Source organism: Lactuca saligna, chromosome 4, assembly GCF_052625555.1.
Source record: "Lactuca saligna cultivar CGN05327 chromosome 4, ASM5262555v1, whole genome shotgun sequence".
NCBI classification, from domain to species: domain Eukaryota; kingdom Viridiplantae; phylum Streptophyta; class Magnoliopsida; order Asterales; family Asteraceae; genus Lactuca; species Lactuca saligna.
In genome coordinates this window covers 9,568,027-9,589,644 of record NC_136420.1, presented here as the reverse complement: position 1 = coordinate 9,589,644, position 21,618 = coordinate 9,568,027, and positions in this window count along the sequence as shown.

The following is a 21,618-nucleotide window of genomic DNA, read 5'->3' as shown; positions in this document are numbered from 1 at the left end:
TATAAACAAGAAGGATGAACCTATCTTCTGCTCATTTTAATTACATGGTGACTATAGGTACATTCATATGTGACTCGCTAAGTTCATGGATTAATATATCAAATTACATATTGTTCCAAACGTGAGAATAACATATTTTAGAGAAAACTTGCCGAGACATTTTGTCAAACACCTTATATGCAATGAACTTCTTTATAAAGAAACAATACGGATTTACCAGGTAGAAATACCATTTTGTTTTCATATGCCGTTTCTAGATTTACTCGTGGTCCTTTCATTTCAAGATTTATGATTTCTCAGTTCAAATATGTTTGGGTATTTGGTTTTTGGTTTAAAATACTCGGAATCAAATAGAGAATTAGGGTCCACTGGTGATTTCTTGGGAGAAAAGGGGAGAGTTGTGTGATTTATTTACCTGACTTCCTCGGATGCATTCGATAGATTAAATAATGATGAACCTCGAAGACAGAATGAAGAGTTAGTATCCATGCCATACACTGATGTCGATGACGAAATTAAAGTTCAAAAAGATATATCGAAAAGGAGAAAGACTTTGGGAGAGGATGGAGAGAGAGAGAGAGAGAGAGTGAAAAAGGGTAGGTTGAACATAAATGTTGAATTACCAAAGGTAAAAAAATAAAATAAAAATAAAAATAAAATAAAATAAAATTGGTGTTACAGCTCTAGACTGAAGTCACTGAACATACCACAAGCATAAAAGTAAATTACATGAATCGTAAGGTTTCTTTATTTTGTTTTTTGTTGCGTGTATGGTTATTGTTTTATCTAAAAATACTATTTTATCCTTGATTTTTTTGATTTATTTAAATAAGATACGGTATGTAAAGTAAGATGAGTTTGAAGTGAGGTTGAGGGTATGTTTATATAAATAAATTAAAAAATCCAGGAAAAAAATAATCTTTTTAAGTAAGATAGGGACCAAACACGCAGCAAAAAACAAATAATATTGACCTTTCGAGTTAAAAAAAATAAATTAAAGGTTAAACGTGTAAATCACCACAAACCATAGGAACCATCCGGGTAATTTACTCAAAGTAATGTTTTAGGTTGAAAATAGTCTTAAAAGTTTGGCATAAAATTTTTTAAAACAAAAAATTATAGAAAGAAAAAAAAAAGATAAATCAATCAATCAAAGTTAACCATTCAATGTTTTTTCTTCTCTCACTATGTAGTTGATGAGTTCATCCGATCAGCTAACCCCCCTTAGGTTATGCGGATTCGAAGGTGCCAAGCCAAGTGCCAAGGATGCCAAGTACATTGAAACACCTCCCCCTAGCTCTCGCTAGGGGGCTCGCCATCTTTGAGTCGTCATGGTGTTAGCGAGCTTAAAGAAATTCATAGATTGGTTGCATGCAAAATGTTACAGCTTTATTTGCATGACAATAAAAAACAAAACTCATATCTGTCACAAACTATATATATATATATATATATATATATATATATATATATATATATATAAAAGTTCGATTGGTTGCATGCAAAATGTTACAGTTTTATTTGCATGAGAATAAAAAACAAAACTCATATTTGTCACAAACTATATATATATATATATATATATATATATATATATATATATATATATATATATATATATATCAAACACACTCTCACCAATTTACACACAAATATCATATCTCTCATAAACATTCTCTCTCAATTCACCAAAGAATCATGTCTTCATCTCAAACAAAGAAAAACCTACGAACCAACAAAGAAAAAAATCTTCAAACCCTCCATCACTACACCTTCCTACTCCAAACACTTAATCAACAAACCTTCCATCCCCAAACCTTCCATCACCACCATGTTATCGACCATCATTTGATCAACCAATTCAGTCTTCTTCTAACTTCTACTTTCCTACAATGGCTCCGCAAATGTTTCCATTTAATCATTTCTCTTCTCAACCGATGGGCTTTTACCACAACCAATCTCAACCAACACCTCGTCCGGATATGGATCTTGATCCGTTTGAAATGGTTCAAGAAACTCAATTCTTTTCTCAACCCCAACAACAAACTGACTTTCAAACTCAACCACGCCGCCTACTCCACGAGTCATCCGATTCTTCTGATGAAGCCCCCGTTGCAGATCCAGTTCAAGCATTTTCTCAAGAGCCCGAAATGGAACAACATGCACAAAAGAAAAAAGGAAAAGGGAGGGCTAAAAGTATAGGGTGGATGGATGATGAAGAAAGGGCACTAGCTCAATCATGGTTAGATGTGTCAAAGGACCCGATCCACGGGAATGACCAAGACTCAACAACCTTCAAAAAAAAGTTTGGAATAACTTTTGCAACCGCATGAATAATAGGGACCGCAAACCCGATGCACTTTACTCGAAGTGGAGGAACACAAACCGAGCCGCAATGGAGTTCAACGACATATACATGAACGCCATAAAAAATCCCCAAAGCGGTGCAACTGAGGTGGATGTCATGGCTAAGGTGCAAAATATTTATGTGGCAAGGTGTCAATAGTGTCACCATTCCTTACAAAATGTTAAGTGTAAGTGTTAAACAAAGAAAAATGATGTGACATTAAAAATACTTATGTGGCAAGGTGCCAAGAGTGTTACCACTCCTCTTAGTCTTAGCAGAAGACAAGGAGTGGTGCAAGGCATGCTTAGCATGCTTGCTGGCGAGTGGTTTGTCAACCCCTTGATATGACAGAATTTAAAACTTTTCTGATTTGATTTAAATAAATTATTTTTATTTATTTTTGTTTTTTATCGTTCGGTTGTTTTTATCTAATAAAATCTTTTTCTTTTTTGTCTATTAATTTCATCAATCAACAATAACCCGATTATCCGTTCCCGTTATCCTCACATTACGTCCTTAAACATCTATCATAAGGGACCTATCCTAAGGATCATCATCGGGATGGACACTACTGCTAAGGGGGTTCCTCAGCAATAAATGTCCTAAAGGCAACCATGTGGGGATGGAGTACACCGGTGAACACATCATTCATAAACACCTACAGGTTGCGAGCCTGTCAACGTTCCATTGGACTCTCTAGAAGAGTCTGTGGTCGTCATCTATACCCCGCTAGATGATTGGATCAACAACAACAACATCGAGGCCTCTCATCATTTTATCACACATCACCTATTACATATACTCATGTTTTACCCCAACATTTTCATAGATATAAAATACATATACAGTTTAAATCATTGAAAACATGTATAACAATGTTCATCCAACATAGATAGCAAGTATTCAGATAATATGCACACATAGCACGTAACGTATATAAAATACTTCATATCTATGTGTAAGCTGAAAGTAACTATGCACTCACCTGAAAGGTGGTGACTCAGCACTCGGACAGCGCTTCGATACTCTCAAAATGATTTTCCTTCGATAAAACCTAGTATCGATACCACTAGGGTTTAGTCTAACGATAACCGCGACAAATTAATTGTCTGACTATTATTATTATTATATAAGCGTTAATAACACTCAACATAACTCATAATAATAACCCAAATAATTATTTTAAGAACCTAATAACATTCCTCTAATTATTTGAAAGCTATATTAAAATTTGCGTAAGCGTAGCACACTTACAGCGAATTTTATCGAAAACCGGAACTTAATTGGAGCAGTGTTTCGTAACCGAAAGACTCATTTTTCTCGGGACTCCGGGAGCCTCGGGGCTTCCCTAGGGTGCTAGGGGTTTTATCTAGGGCTTAGGGGGGTTTAGAGCACTTAGAGAGAGAAAGTTTTTAGAGAGAGAATGAGTTTTGGTGTGAAAATGAAGGCTGCCTTCGGAACCCTTTTATAGGCGCGAAGTTCGGACATTACGTAGGGTGTACCGAGGGTACGCTGGGTGTACCGAGGGTACGCTGGGCGTACTCCTCGGATCAGGCTTCCAGGTCGGATCCAGCTGGCTTCGTACATCGGACGGATAAGGGCGAGGGTACGCGGGGCGTACCGACTTTGGACGCGGGGCGTAAAGCGAGGGCAGGTGTGAAGATCCGAAGCGAGGATCGTGAACCGCAAGCGACGGTTGGGATCGTGCCACGTCATCAGTCTCGCACCAAGTTTCGCATTTTCGAGTCCCAACTTCAAAAAATCGTATCTTCCACATACGAGCTCCATTTTTGACGTTCTTTATATCCACGCGAAGGTGAGAGCATACTCTACAACTTTTGTTTAGACTCCATCGGCTAATTTTGACTCGATTTTAACTTTTATATTATTAACGGTCCGGGACAGGATTGGTCCGTTAAATCCTCACAACTTCTTCATCCGAAATCCGTTTTCGCCCATCTTTTTCTCGTTACACTACTCTCAACGAGATCTTCGATTCTCGTTTAGGTCGTGTCGGCTAAAAATCACTCGATCTAATATTCGAATTTCGGGTTGTACACTGCTATTCCGAAACTTCGAAAAATCATAACTTCTTCATACGAAGCCAGATTTGGGCGTTCTTTTTATCGATGTTCTTAGTTTAACATATTCTACAACTTTCGTTTAGATCGCTAAGGCTAAATCTCGCTCTATCTTAAATTCACTATTTACACTTTCCGGTATTGTACGGTTCTGTCGCGAAACTTCGACGGGTCATAACTTCTTCGTTATAACTCAGATTTCGACGTTCTTTATATGTACGGAAACCTTGAGACATGTTATACAACTTTATGTAGAGATATCGAGCTTATCTCACACTTTAATCTTTGATGCTTATTTTTATTCTTTATTAATTATACATTTATAATTAAATTATAAGCACATAAATACACATAATTCACATAATAGTCAACTATTTCATCTTTATTACTTCAAAAAGAGTTACAAGAATTGACCTAGACTATTACATTGACAAAAATGCTTATCCTTGAAACCCGGGCGTTACATTTGGATATTATCTTTGACTCTAAAATCTATCTGAAACTAAAACCCCAAATCAAATATGGTGGGTAGTGGTGGTTTTCTCTACATTTGTTACTTGTCGATGTCGGAGCAACTATGACAGAGGTTCCCATAGGATTGGGGTGGGTTTGTTACACCATGGGTTGAGGAATTTACGAGATCTTTCATATGCTTCAAGGTTGTGCACTTTAGATGGATAATTGTGACATATATAGATCTTGAGATTGTCGCCAAAGCTCGTGGCCATGTTCTTCAATTTCTTAAGCTCGATTTCACTGAATAGTAAGAAGAGTCAATCTTCATGTTCATGTCGTAGGATACATCTCTAAAAACCCTTCATCATATCTGATTTCATGTATGCGTGTGTTCATCATATATGGGGTTCATGAATGTGAGTGTATGTTCTTGAGATCTTGATAGGCTTCAAAGGCTTATTGGGGGGGGGGGTAGGGGGCTGGGGATTAATTGTCGAAGGTAAATATGGTGAAAGAGGAACCAATTGGGTGGAGCTCTCGTGGAGGGTTTGGCAAAATGGGTTTTATGATTCAAAACTGATGGGTTGTGAGCATATCTACATTCCTTTGTGATCATGCAACACTAATTGCTTTGGATCTAAGTTTTTCACTATTGAACATGCAAATTGAATTCCAAAGCAATAACACTAGATCTAGCATATAATTTTGAAATTCATATACAAATTAGGGTTAGAAGATTACTTCACTTGTTATGTAGTAATAACAAGTCAATCTTGAGGATCCTTGACTCTTGAAAGCTTAGTGCCTCAAATGTTACACCTAATGGCTCACAAACACCCAATGCAAGAAGATGAGAGGAGAGACATGGAAAATCGTCTAGGGTTAAGAAAAATGAATAGACCGAAATTCCTAGGGTTTGAGGAGGTTTATATAGGGCTAGGTTGCTTAATCTTGAAGCTGGACTTAAATAAGGAAACCCTAGTTCCCATCCAAAACCCTAAGCAACCCATGGACCTTTATTAGAAGCCCTTGGACGAAATCTTATAGGGCCTCCTATAAATTTCGTCTACTCCATTCCATGGAGTCTTAAGCCCAGTTTCACAACTATCAATGATTTGCAAAACAGCCCCTCTATTATTAATTAGGTACTTTAATCCCAAAATTAATGTCAAATTCATTTCTGATTGAATACAAGTTAATAATATGATTTCCAAATAATATATTAATCTTATAATATATTAATAAAATCATTTTGATTACTAATTTATTATTTTAAATAATAAATCTTACTCTCTCTCCACCAGTTATCCTATCAAGTTACATGTGTGAAGACAACATAAAAGAACCATGCTACTATCAAATCAAGTACATACCAATTACAATTATGAGCTTAAACACCTAATCCAACAAAAACATGAGTATGAACACACAAGAACAAACTTAAAAAAAGCTCTCAATAAGGGTACCTTGGAGAGAGAGAAAGAGAGAGAGGTCGACTCTCTATTGTTTTTAAATTATTAAAATAAATAAATAATTATTAAATTTAAAACAATGAAAAAAAATAGAAAATTAATACACAAGGGTATTATAGAAAATTCAATTTCCATCGACCAAAAGCACAAACAAACATGGTTCAAAAGGGTATTAATTATTAAAATGAATAAAAGTGTTAAATTTAAAAATAAATATAAAATATAAAATAAATACACAAGGCTATTATAGTAAATTCAATTTCTAGAGGGACCAGAAGCAAAAACAAACTTGGCCGAAAGGATCACCAATCCAAAAAAGTTGGAGTTTGGACAAAAACCTAAAATGCATACCATAACAACTATTTTTACAGTTTTGTCTAAAACAAAGACAAGAAAAAACAGTTGCCTTCCCCCAATCATCTAAAGAACCTAAAACCATGAAATTAAATTGTAAGTCAAAGCATAGTGAGTTTACCCCAAAATACCCAGTATATTGGAAATACATTTATAGTGCATGCATATAGGGTTCCTTGGGCCATGGCCTCAACCTAACCATCCCAGGTTTGTTGACATATAACCTTAAGCTAACCATCTGGGTTTGTTAACATACAGTACCTCAACCCATCCATTTTGGTTTGTTGGCTTCCCACCTCAACCCAACCATCCAAATATATCAAAACATGGGAATAACAATTAATCATAAAATGATCCTACATCAAGTACATAAATCAAATGAATGGGTCGACCTTGGTGCCGTCGTCCCATACTCAGTAACAGAACGGCCAACCTAAACTTCCTAAAACCAAGCCGAGACCAATCCTTAGCCAAATATTCAATTCTACCTAGGTTTAACCAAAAGTTAAACTAGTCAAAAAGTCAACGGTCCAAGCTAAAGTCAAAATTGCCAACAAGAACTCTCTATGGCGTTGCCTTCCTTGGACACATCGTGGGCACTAAATGCCAAAATAGTCATTAAGCCCTAGTTACCATGTCTTGGCAGCCGAAGACCACGCCGTAGGGAATGATCTGAACAACTCAAATGAGCTTAATCCATTTTCTTCTGATTTCAAGAGCTCCAAATCTCAGATTTGATCCTTTCCAAGTTCTTAATGGATAAAGCTTCTAACTTTATCCATTAGGAAGGTCTAAACCACCAAGATGTGGACTTTAAGTCTCAAAGGGACCCAAAATGCATCTTTCTTAACTTAATCCATTTAGTCCAAGTCTCCAACCTTCAGATCTAGATCACCATGATGTTTAGATGGATAAAGTTTTCAACTTTATGCATAATAAAGTCACCATATTTCAAGATCTAAACTTTAATATGCTAAAATGACCTAAAGGACTAAGATAACTTGTATGGCTAGAAGGGAAGGCAAAAGATCATAACTTTCTTAGTCCATGAGGTCGAAGATGCATTCTAAATTGATCAAAAGATGTTGTAGTCCACTTAACGTAAAGATTACCAATAAAATGGACCAAAAGTGCCAGAAACCCCAAATGACAAGATCTAAGGAACTAGAAAGCAAGATTGAAACTTTATACTTACAATAGTCCATAATCTAGTGCCTTTGATGGATCTAAAATTGAAACAACTTTCCTTGAAACCAAACGAACCTTCTTGATCTTCAAACTTCATCTATCATAAAAATCATCCAAAATAGGAGATAGGAGAGGGGAGAAGCTCAAATCTTGAAGGTGGAGGCTAGGGTTTCTCCCAAGGGATCCTAGAGGTGGTGGATGATGCTAAAATATTCAAAAATGTAGCACCTTATGCTTAAATACGTTGAAAACCCTAAAATCATATGTTAGGGCTTGATAAACTGCAATGGTGTAGGCTTTGGTCCCCACTTCGTGGCAACCACCACGTTCTGGGCTCTGATCCCCACTTTGTGGCGATGATTTTCACCCAAATCCATCTCGACTTCAAACAACCATAACATCTTCGTTTCAAATCCATTTTTAGCGATCATTATATCCACGAAAAGATATTGACGAGCCCCACACATTTATTTAGTTAATTTTGGCTTAACACATGTCGAACTAAAAACCATTTCCACTGCAAGAAGTTTGGAATACTAATTTTCCTATTTTACCCTCTGACGCCAAAACACAAACCAAGGCTTAGATCACATAACCAATATTATCCACATCCAATAAGGTCTAAACCTTATTCCCTTGAAGCATAAGGTCTTATTTGATCCATTTATTGTCCACAATCCTGGAATAAGAAACTTCTCGACATGTGATGTTACAATCAGATGGATTTAAACCACATACAAACATGATCAAAAGGACCACCGATCCATAAAAGTTGGGGTTTGGACTAAAACTCGAAAAAAATGCATACCACATGGACCATTTTTGTAGTTTTGTGTTTTATTATTATTATTATTATTATTATTATTATTATTATTATTATTATTATTATTATAGTTTTAACATATATTTTTTTTTTTCAAAATACAAACTATATGTATTTTTGTGTGTGTGTTTTGTTTAGGAACCGTTGTATTCTATATATTGTTCAATGATTATAAAAATCGAAATAATATATTCGATACTTTTTTATCTTTGATATTTTATTTTTAAATTCTAAAAGTTATTATCCTCTTCTTAATATATTATTCCACGAAAAAAATAACACAATGATAGTCAGAACGAAAAAAATAACACAAGGATAATCGAAACGAAAAAAAACACATGGATAACTCAAACGAAAAAAAATAACACAAACATAGTCAAAACAAAAAGAATAACATAGGGTTGGTAAAAAAACTAATACATAGTTGAAACGAATAAATAAAACAAAGATAGTCAGTTAAAAGTAATATATGGATGGTTATAATAACATGAGGATAATGCGATCGAAATGTACAATGCAAGGATAATCCAAATATAAAAAATAACTTAAGGATAATCCAAATGAAAAATAACATAGAAATAGTCTGAACGGTAAAAAAACTTAAATATAGTCTGAATTAAAAAATAACATGTGAAGAGCCCGAACGAACCATATGATAAAATAACAAAAAAAAAGACAAAAATAGGAAAAAAAAAAAACAATGTGGAGCAGCATTGGATGTTAAAGCAGATCATGCGCAACAACCGAAGACGAATGCAATGTCGGAGACGGCGACAACCAAGGAGATCGGAGCTGCAACAGATTGGGGTGGAAGAAAGGTGTGTCTGCATCGATGAGAATAAAAAGGGTGTGCGTATGAGAAGAAATGAAGGAGACATATATCATGAGGTCACATACATCTTTTTTTTTCTATTTTCAGACTTTGGCATGTGTCTTAATTTTTAATAGTCATTTACCCAATTAAGAGACATTTTATAAAAGGCTGCCAAAAAAACATGGTGCATTTGAATTTTTGAGAGGTTGTTTTTCAATTGTTCAAAAGTGGTAAATAAAAAGCCACTAACTCCTTAGTAACTTATCAAAAACTTAAATTTTTTTTAAATGTTCTGCTTTAATACCGGTATAAGTTAATAATTAATAAGTTAATAAGTTCAAAATTGTTACGATTATAAGGGCTCCAAAGCTTCTCACCATTATGAGTTCAGTTTTTGCAAACCTTCCCGCCACTATTGGTTTCTCCCAACTTGCCATCTAAAAAACTACTTAATTTAACGATGAACAAATTTAAAAGTTTGACCGATTTACTTAGGTGTTGTTTGTTTTTTCTAAGACAAACTGTCTGCACTCTACAGATCACTCTATAGTAGAAGAAGTAGACCAAACGTCTACAGTCTGAAAGTGTAATATTGTTTATTTTTTAATGTCCGTGGGCTGCTAAAATAAATTAAAATCTAAATAACTTGATTTATTTTAAACTTACAAGAATTTTTCAATAATTTTATTACTTTATTATAGATACTTAAAAAATCTATGTATTATTTTATAAAAAGTGAAAATAAAATACTACAGATTAATGTGTATATTTGATAAAAATTCAACAAGCTTTGGTCCTAAAGTTATACATAAATATTGTAATTCGGAATGAAAGAATTTAACAAATAAATTGTATGGTATAAACTTCGATTTTAAAATGCAAATTTTCAAAATTTTTATTTTACTTTTTTAAATAAAACCAATTAAGTATTGACAATAAATATTTTTTTCTAAGAAATAAATGATACTGCATTAAATAGTCATACTATAAAATAAATGAAACATTTTTTCTTTCACCACATTCATTTGAAACTCCCAACTCTTCATATTTCCAAATAATATACTTAATTTATTAACTTAAATATGGTTTTTGTTGTATACATTATCACAGACGGAAGACTTTGTGACTTATCTATATTTATATTTATATATACTTATAAATGAAACATTTTACCTTTCACCAGATTCATTTGAAACTCTCATACATTTTTTCTTTCACCATATTCATTTTAAAACTACAATTTTTAAATAGTTTAGATAGCATACTTAAATTTTTAATTTTAAATGTAACATTATAGGGTTAACTTAAATATAAATTTCAAATTAACTTAAAAAACCTAATGAACATTGTGTAAATAGTTAAAATTGATAAATTATAGTAGTAAATGCAAATACTAAATTGTAATTTCATATTAACTAAAATATTTCCTAAAGATATTTTTATAATCATTAAAAGTTTTCAAATAACCACCTAAAATAACTTATAACAATAGTTAAAAATAACACTATATAAATGATTATATTGTTACTTTTAAAAACAAAAACAATGTTTGATGTTTTAAATAATTACAATAATAAAAATTTAAACGTTAATAAAATAAATTTTACAAAAATAATTAACAATAACAACTATAAATATCGTTAAACCATATATTATATTAAAATTTATTCGTGAGTAACTCGTAGGTAGAAATCATTCAAACGATTGAAATTATACAGTTTTAATAGATGTATATATTATTATCTTATTCGAAATAATCAGTATATTATATCAACTTAGTATACGAGTTATTATTTTAAATATAACAACAACGTTATTGCTATATTTAAGAAAACATATATTGTAAATATTCCAGCTATATAGGTTTTTCTGCGCAACGCGCAGACATTCACCTAGTGTTTTATAAAATTTGGCACAAAAAACATAAGACAATACTATGATTTTTTTTTCATATCTATATAAACAGTTCCAATGAATATTATTGTAATTAAATATTTATTTATAAATTTGTCATAAAGGTAATGTTTATGTCGTCGAACTTTTTTTTCTTAAATATTATATATATTTTTTTTCCAAATTGCTTATCATAGATAAAGTTTGAATAAATTTAAGTTTGAAAAAAAAACAAAGATATGTATGCTTTTTTTAGGCTAGAAGATGTCTGAAGAGGTTAAAAGATTCTGTTTTAAATTTGCGCCAAAAAGAGGATGTGCAAACTTTTTAAGATCTGTAATCTTCAAAAAAAAAAAAACCAACATTTTGCAAATACTAATTTTTCCGTGTGGTTTGCGCCGACAAAATAGGTCAAAAATATATGTGGATAAAAAACAAAAAATACCCTATTAACATATCCATTAAAACACGAGAGTTTGAGGTGCAAAATTTCTTGTATCACATGTAAATTAAGCAAGGATATTGACTACCAACACATTGTGCGATAATTTTGTGCATTTTCTTATCAATGTTCCATGGTTTGTTGTGTGATAGGAAGAGAAGAAAAAGCATAAGGCTATAACTACATACTGCTTCATGCAAACTGTAGGGGCTTATTGTCTTGTGGACCTGATTGCAAGAAATAAGACACTGTTTTCATTTCATTGTATAATATTTTATGATAGTCTTGTTTACTTTTATTTGTTTTACAATATTGTATTTTATATTTGTTCCTTATTCATTGTGCTTTTTAAAGTTATCTCTGTTGCTTTTATGTGTGATTACATTGCTTTTATAGCTAAAATAAAATTTCCCCATATGGTTTGTAGTTATATGAAGCCCATTTAATGAAAAACTTCATTTTAAATGTAGTAAACCATGTATAATATATTTAAATAGAGTTATGCAATCTGTTATTTGTGGTTGTTTTAGAAAGAGTTTTTTTTCCCCACAAAAATGGGTATTTGGGAAAAGATTTATAATGGAATGATGAAGTCTAATGCAATCTTTTAGCTTAAAGACCAATTCTAATGGATACACAAAAATAGTGTTTTAGTGTGAAAATGAATTGACCACTAAACTCAACACAAAAATGGTGGGATTGAATAGTGGTCTTTATATTTGGTGTAATACTATTCATCACACAAAAATAAATTTTTGAATTGTTAGATATTATTCTGATAAAATTGCAAAAATGGTCCCTGTGGTATACCTTTTTTTGAGGGTTTTAGTCTAAACATCGATTTTTTTTGGATTGGTGGTCATTTTGATTGTTTGTTTGTGATTTTGATCCCTCGGAAAACTGAAAAGACTAAAATGTCCTTTCTAATATTTTTTTCTATTTAATTTAAAGGAAAAAATAAAATAAATAACTGAGGGCCCACATCCCCCCTCTCTCTCTCTCTCTCTCTCTCTCTCTCTCTCTCTCTCTCTCTCTCTCTCTCTCTCTCTCTCTCTCTCTCTCTCTCTCTCTCTCTCTCTCTCTCTCTCTCTCTCTCTCTCTCTCTCTCTCTCTCTCTCTCTCTCTCTCTCTCTCTCTCTCTCTCTCTCTCTCTCTCTCTCTCTCTCTGGGTACAAAACCCATCATGAAACCACCAGAACCCACCATCTCTGTTTTCTTTTTTATTGAGTGGAGCAACCCCAACTGCTGCTGTCACCGACCACAGCAGCGTCACCACCACCCTTTTCGAATTTGTACAATGACAAGAGGAAGAGATGGTCGTGAGCTCGTCGACTGCCACCACCATATTAACCCACCTCCATCTTCGACCACCACAACATCACCATCGCCGGTGCCACTTCCAGCGACCCCACTTCTGCCGATAAGTCCAACCACCACCGAGGAGTGTTGTTGTTGTGGCCACCGAACACCACCGGGAACCACCCTCTTCACCATTTTTGCCAATGAACAACAACCTAAAACACCTCCACTGCTATTGCCATTACAACCTTCCCCTCCCTTTTCGTTGTTAACCGCAGGAGACCAAAAGAACCGGGCAACAAAGCTACTACCCACCATTGGCAAAACCCACTAACGTTGTGACTGTTGAAACACCCCTACTCCGACCATCTACCTGACACCGATCGTTGTTCTTCCCTCTCGTCATCCCCGTCTAGCAGAAGCAAGAACGAAGCAACAGAGGCTACTGGAGCAACCTCTAACCACTACTACAATCACCATATGCTGCTGCCACCGTGATTCTACCCACCACCACCTTCTGCTACTGCAGTAAGTCTTTCGCCACCATCACCTTTCGTTCCGCATACTTTCTTTTCTATTCAAAAAGCTGATCAAGAGGATTGTAGATTTTTTTTCCTTTCGTTCGTTACATGCGTGAAACAGATGATGAAGGAGATGAAGTGTGACTTGGGAGAGCGGGGGGTACCAATTAAATGACGTGGAGAGAGAGAGAGAAGAGAGAGAGAGAGGGGGATGGAGGGTGAACCCAATTTTATATTTAATGATAATAATAATTTTAAAAAGTGAAAGAAAAAATAAAAATTAAATTCATTAAGGGTATAATAGTCTTTTTAGTTTGAACGAGGATTAAAACTGCATGTAAACTAGCTCAAAATGATCACCAATCCAAAAAAGTCGAGGTTTTGATTAAAACCTCAAAAAACGCATACCACATGGACCATTTTTTCAATTTTGTCTATTATTTTGGTTAGTTTTATAACTTTTATAATTTTAATAATTATTATATTCTATATTATAATATGAAAATATGTATTTAGTGTGTGGTTGGAATAGATCAAAGTTTGGTGTTAAAAATACACCAATTTATATATATTTTTAGTGGAATGGTTGGAGTTGCTCCAAACAGGATATTGTAATGAGTTTTATGCAATCTTAGAGCCTATGTATGCGATAATCTTGTAATGGCAATGTACTTTCTAATCTTCACGTTTTTTTGCAACGTATTTTATGATTATAACTTTTTATAGCAACGTATTTTCTTTTTTTCTCTCTTTATGGAGATTATGGCTAATTATTGTAAACTGATACCAAAATACAAAACATTAACCAACTAAAACCATTTACCAAAATCATTTCTAAGACCGGAAGAAGTGGGAGTTTCCCTCACTTTTGGTGGGCTATACTCCTCTTTCCCCCCAATCTCTTTTCCCTCACCTAAAAGCCAAGAAATGGGTGAGAAACCCTTCTCTCACTTTTTTTTTTATTAAATAAAATTAATTTTTTTGTTATGAATTATAAATTTTAAATTAATACTAAACATAAAATTTAATTAAAAATAAAAAACATTTCATTAATTAACATAAAAATTACATTAAACCTAAATTTTAAAAAAGTAGAAAATTAAAAAAAACACACACACACAAACTAAAAATAAAAAAAAACCAACAACGACCTACGGAAAATATTTTTTCATAATTTTTTCCCTCTTCTCAGCACGAGCTCGAGACTCGGTTCCGAGAGATGATTGACGTTTTCCATCAAAAACTTAATGTCTTACATTTCTTGTCTCTCCGCCCTCTCCCTTTTCATGGTTTCTTCTTTTTCTTTGCCGAAAGCCAAACGTTCGGAGAAATTTAAATTATATCGATCAAACGACGATGTTATCTTCCGCATTTCGTCCATGTCCACGCTGAAATCAGATGCACTCGAAGAAGTCCCTTTTCCCTTTCTCTTCGCTTTGTCCCTACCCATTGGGCGTTCAATTTCTTCTAGCTCGAGTTCGCCGTCCTGATTTAAATCTAGACCGACCTGAGCATTGGAGGAGGTTGTGTAACCACTAGAGCTCGTTTTCGTTCGCTTTGATTGTTGGACTCCAAAAATAAAATCGCGCTCATATTTTTTCCACCTAGGACTTCGGACCAATAATTTCCAACAATCGTGCCACTTGAATGGTTTTCCGACTTCCTCAAGGTAAAACTGCAACGCTTCAACGCTTCTTGAAGTATTTATTCGTCGCCTTGGGTGCTTTTTTGTTAGGTTTTTAGGTTGCTGTACAACCCGTTAATTTTTGAAACCCCATTTGCTATTTCTCAAAACTTCGAATTAAGTTGATGTTTGGTACGGTACCCGTTAATTTTTGAAACCCAAGCTTTGTCCAAAACTAGCTCTTCGTGTGGAACCAATGTTGTCGGCTTTTGTCTTCCTGGTTGTGCGACACCCTCGCACGCTTGTTTTTTCCATTTACGTCTTTGTGGTGGTGGTGTTGGTTGAGTTTCGGGAACCATGTCTTCTTCTTCTGCGTCATTCGATTTATCGACAAGTTGGTGTTGTTGTTGGGTTTGGGTTTGAGTTTCAGTTTGAGTTTGGGGTTGAGGTTGATTTGGCGATTGTTGATCCAGAAACATAAAAAGTTTTAAAAACATTTGCGACGGAACATTTGGAACTTGCAACGGGTAATATTGGTCAACATTTTGGTGTTGGAATGGTAGTGGGGATTGAATGAGAGAATCGAGTTGGGGACGGTAAACTCCTAGCGTGGATGAATCGATAGCAAAAATGTTGCGAGGAGGGATGTTTATACTTGAATCATGGCTTTCTTTTTCCTTTGATCGGAAATTGGGATTTGATTGACGGGATTCATTTTTTTTTTTTGATATAAAGTAGAGAGAATAGAGGATAGTGTCGTGTTTTTAAGTTATATTTATGTATTTATAGTAGTGGTAAAAGGATGAATAAATTTAAAAAAAAAACACACAAGTAGCCGTTACAGCCAAAAAAAATTTACATTTTTTACCGTTGAATAACGGTTATTTTTCAAAAAAAAAAAAAAAAAAAAAAAAAACCGCTGGCCAATCTCAACAAGAGAGAGGGAGAGGTTCCCATCTTCGTTTCCCGTAGAAGCCTTTCCCGCGCCGACGGTGCGATGTTCCGCCAGGCCGGAAGCTGCCCGCTTCCGTTCTCTGCGTCTGCTCCGTCCGGCCTAAACAATGACCAAAATGCAAAATATGACCCTAAAAGATACCTATTATTCATATAAACCAGTGAAGCTGATCTAAACCAGCCAACCAATGAATAAGCAGTTTGGCTTGACTCGATACAACTTATTGTTCATGAGCCATGTCCATCTTTAATATGTATAAGGGATAATGACTTGAAAGGGTAACGAACTTTCGATTTTTGTCACATTTAGTCACTAAACTTTTTTTCGTTATCTATTTGTCATTGAACTATTTAAACTGTTCACATTTTACCCTTATGACCGGCTGTTGTCGGTCATAAGGGTAAAATGTGAACAGTTTCAATAGTTCAATGGCAAATAGATAACGAAAAAAAGTTTAGTGACTAAATATGAACAAAATCGAAAGTTTGTTTCCCTCTAAAAAGTTCAATGACTAAATGTGAACAAGCTTCCTCTTGTATTATGTTTTAGCAAATTATTTATTTTTGTTAAATTGTAGCAACATTTGTTGATGAAGAAAATCTATGAAATTAAAAAAAAAAAAAAAAACAAAAACAAAAAAAAAACCCTGAAAATATATTTAAAAAAAAAAAACAAAAAACCAAAACCGAAATACAAAACCAATGGTTTAACATTTTCCAAAATAAAAAATCAAAATTTCCAATCTGATTTTGGTTTTACAAAAAAATGAACCATTCTCACTGATGTGAATTATGACCATTGGTTTGGCATGCGAAATTTGTGACATCCTATGAATATGTTGTTACAACATCGTCTGAACTCGTAATTCATAGTAAGGGGTTAGATTATCATCACATGAATACGTAGTTACAACATCGTCTGAACTTGTAATTCATCACCTACAGGTTATGGGCCTGCTGGTGTTTCCACTGTGTTATCTAGAATAGTTTGTGGTTGCCATCTATACTCTGGTAGATGACTACATCGTCACATTGTTGGTTAAGTTTATGGTATCTCCTTTCATCCTACATCATATATTCATCATCATCTATATACCTAATTATCATCACCTTTCTATCATCACATATCTCTCATCATTTTATTTCATCACACACTAACTATTTCATCTACCCATGTTTCGTCCGCAACATATTTGTAGATATAAAATAAATATACCGTTTAAATCTTTTAAAACATGTATAAAATCGTTCATCCAGCATAGACAACAAGTATTCAAATAATATGCACACATAGCACGTAATTTATATAAAATATTTCATTTCTATATATAAGATTAAAGTGACTATATCTACCATAAAAATCCCATAAATGCTTCCTAACTTCGAACCCCAAAATTTACTCTACTAAAGCTTCATATTCTCGGCTCTCTGAACCTAGAAGGGTCCAGATCTATCACACCAAAAAGCTCAAGATAGATCTTCCTCTCACTCTACACACTCAAGCTCGCTAGGGTTCTCACTTATGGGAAAGGTAGTGGCAATTGAAGGCCATAAGTGCCTTTAAATATGGCTCGGGCCCAAAGATTTACGGTTTCTGCCAACAGCGCAGACTCGTCGAGTCGCCTCACCGACTTGTCGAGTCCATTCATTAATCCGAGTCATCAGTCGCGACCTTAGTCGACGAGCTGAGGCGTCAACTCGTCGAGTCTCTATTCTTAACTCAAAAGAAAAATACTTAAATTATGATACCTGTAAATCCGGATGTTGCATTTTGTTTTTTTTATTTCATAGATTTCTTCATCAACAAATGTTGCAAAAATTAAACAAAAATAAATAATTTTGCTAAAACATAATACAATAGAAAGTTTGTTCAAATTTAGTCATTGAACTTTTTAGAGGGAAACAAACTTTCGATTTTGTTCACATTTAGTCACTAAACTTTTTTTCGTTATCTATTTGCCACTAATCTATTGAAATGGTTCACATTTTACCCTTATGACCGGTAACAGCCGATCATAAGGGTAAAATGTGAACAGTTTCTATAGTTCAATGGCAAATAGATAACGAAAAAAAGTTTAGTGACTAAATGTAATAAAAATTGAAAGTTCGTTACCCTTTCAAGTCATTATCCCTATGTATAATATTAAGCAACGTTTCTAAAAAAAACATGTTACATAGACTTGTTTACATCATATAAGTTAGTACACTATAATAATTATTTGTTAGGATTTTATATCAACTTGAGCCTCTATCTTCTTCTTAAATGGTCTTCCACGTGGTCTCTTCACCACCTCCACACCGCCGTCTTTACTCTCCACACGCCTCGGCCGCCCTCTCTTCCTCTTCAAGCCTTCATCTGGTTCTGTGGGCCTCGCCCTTTTCTCCACCGCCACCTCCACACACGGCGGCCGACCTCTCGGTCTCTTTAAAACTTTTCCGGCTGGCTGCTCCACCGCCACACGTGCCGCCCGCCCTCTTGGTCTCTTCAGACTTTCAACAGCCATAGCTCCGTCGGCTTGAGCTCTTTTCTTGATGATTTCTGCTAGACAGAACTTATCTTCGCTTCTGAGATACTTGAATACACATGTATCTCCTTCACATATGTCATTATCTCGCAGAAATTCACTCCACCCCTTCGAAAAATAGTACCTTGTATAATGTCCCCCCTCTGAAAGTAACCGTACTGGCCACTCTTTTCCTTGCAGATTCTTCATGCTCATTGTTCTTCCTGCAGTCAATCTGATCAATCGTGCAAATTCCAACGGAAACCGCTGATGCAAACAAAAGTTATTATCATTATATATGATGAATTTATGATTACTTATTACCCCAAATCTTACCAAAGCAAATTTTTGTTTTCCTTTTTTCGGTATAACCTTCGTAAAGCAAGGATCCCCGGCATCCCCATCAATATCATCATCTTCTTCTTCATCATGAACGTGATCATGTTCAAGCGGGAATTTTTTTTCACACCCATTGGTACCGAAAAATAAGAGCTTGAAGATGGAGCGACCAAGGAGCCAAAAGACAAGAAAATCCCCAAACTCCAACCGGGTATCTTCAACTACCTGTTTCCATGCATCAGCAAAGCAGTAAATATCACCATCTTTTTTTATCTTCAATCTCCATGAATAGCCTCCATTTACAGATCGGAGTGTTGCATTTTCAGGGATGTCGTTCTCCAAGTGCTTGCGGACGAAACCAGTTGGCAATGGCTGCAATAAACAATAATAAAAAAAATTAATGCTAATGCTAATGCATGATATGATGCGAAAATTACGAGAAATGAAAATTGAAATTGGGGTCGTTGGTTGAAGTAGATGAGTACCAGGTGAGTAGCGGAACAGTCGAGCATGATCTTGAAGAAGGAAGGGATCCCGCGAGGGCGAGGGGCCATTTCGTTGGATTTATGAAGTTCGAAAACAGAATGAAAATTGAAGTTGAAGAGAGAAAGAGGGAAAATTAAGACAACTATAAATTACAAAATTCGCAACAAGAGAGAGGGAGAGGTTCCCATCTTCGTTTCCCGTAGAAGCCTTTCCCGCGCCGACGGTGCGATGTTCCGCCAGGCCGGAAGCTGCCCGCTTCCGTTCTCTACGTCTGCTCCGTCCGGCCTAAACAATGACCAAAACGCAAAATATGACCCTAAAAGATACCTATTATTCATATAAACCAGTGAAGCTGATCTAAACCAGCCAACCAATGAATATGCAGTTTGGCTTGACTCGATACAACTTATTGTTCATGAGCCATGTCCATCTTTAATATGTATAAGGGATAATGACTTGAAAGGGTAACGAACTTTCGATTTTTGTCACATTTAGTCACTAAACTTTTTTTCGTTATCTATTTGCCATTGAACTATTTAAACTGTTCACATTTTACCCTTATGACCGGCTGTTGTCGGTCATAAGGGTAAAATGTGAACAGTTTCAATAGTTCAATGGCAAATAGATAACGAAAAAAAGTTTAGTGACTAAATATGAACAAAATCGAAAGTTTGTTTCCCTCTAAAAAGTTCAATGACTAAATGTGAACAAGCTTCCTCTTGTATTATGTTTTAGCAAATTATTTATTTTTGTTAAATTGTAGCAACATTTGTTGATGAAGAAAATCTATGAAATTAAAAAAAAAAAAAACAAAAACAAAAAAAAACCCTGAAAATATATTTAAAAAAAAAAAAACAAAAAACCAAAACCGAAATACAAAACCAATGGTTTAACATTTTCCAAAATAAAAAATCAAAATTTCCAATCTGATTTTGGTTTTACAAAAAAATGAACCATTCTCACTGATGTGAATTATGACCATTGGTTTGGCATGCGAAATTTGTGACATCCTATGAATATGTTGTTACAACATCGTCTGAACTCGTAATTCATAGTAAGGGGTTAGATTATCATCACATGAATACGTAGTTACAACATCGTCTGAACTTGTAATTCATCACCTACAGGTTATGGGCCTGCTGGTGTTTCCACTGTGTTATCTAGAATAGTTTGTGGTTGCCATCTATACTCTGGTAGATGACTACATCGTCACATTGTTGGTTAAGTTTATGGTATCTCCTTTCATCCTACATCATATATTCATCATCATCTATATACCTAATTATCATCACCTTTCTATCATCACATATCTCTCATCATTTTATTTCATCACACACTAACTATTTCATCTACCCATGTTTCGTCCGCAACATATTTGTAGATATAAAATAAATATACCGTTTAAATCTTTTAAAACATGTATAAAATCGTTCATCCAGCATAGACAGCAAGTATTCAAATAATATGCACACATAGCACGTAATTTATATAAAATATTTCATTTCTATATATAAGATTAAAGTGACTATATCTACCATAAAAATCCCATAAATGCTTCCTAACTTCGAACCCCAAAATTTACTCTACTAAAGCTTCATATTCTCGGCTCTCTGAACCTAGAAGGGTCCAGATCTATCACACCAAAAAGCTCAAGATAGATCTTCCTCTCACTCTACACACTCAAGCTCGCTAGGGTTCTCACTTATGGGAAAGGTAGTGGCAATTGAAGGCCATAAGTGCCTTTAAATATGGCTCGGGCCCAAAGATTTACGGTTTCTGCCAACAGCGCAGACTCGTCGAGTCGCCTCACCGACTTGTCGAGTCCATTCATTAATCCGAGTCATCAGTCGCGACCTTAGTCGACGAGCTGAGGCGTCAACTCGTCGAGTCTCTATTCTTAACTCAAAAGAAAAATACTTAAATTATGATACCTGTAAATCCGGATGTTGCATTTTGTTTTTTTTATTTCATAGATTTCTTCATCAACAAATGTTGCAACAATTAAACAAAAATAAATAATT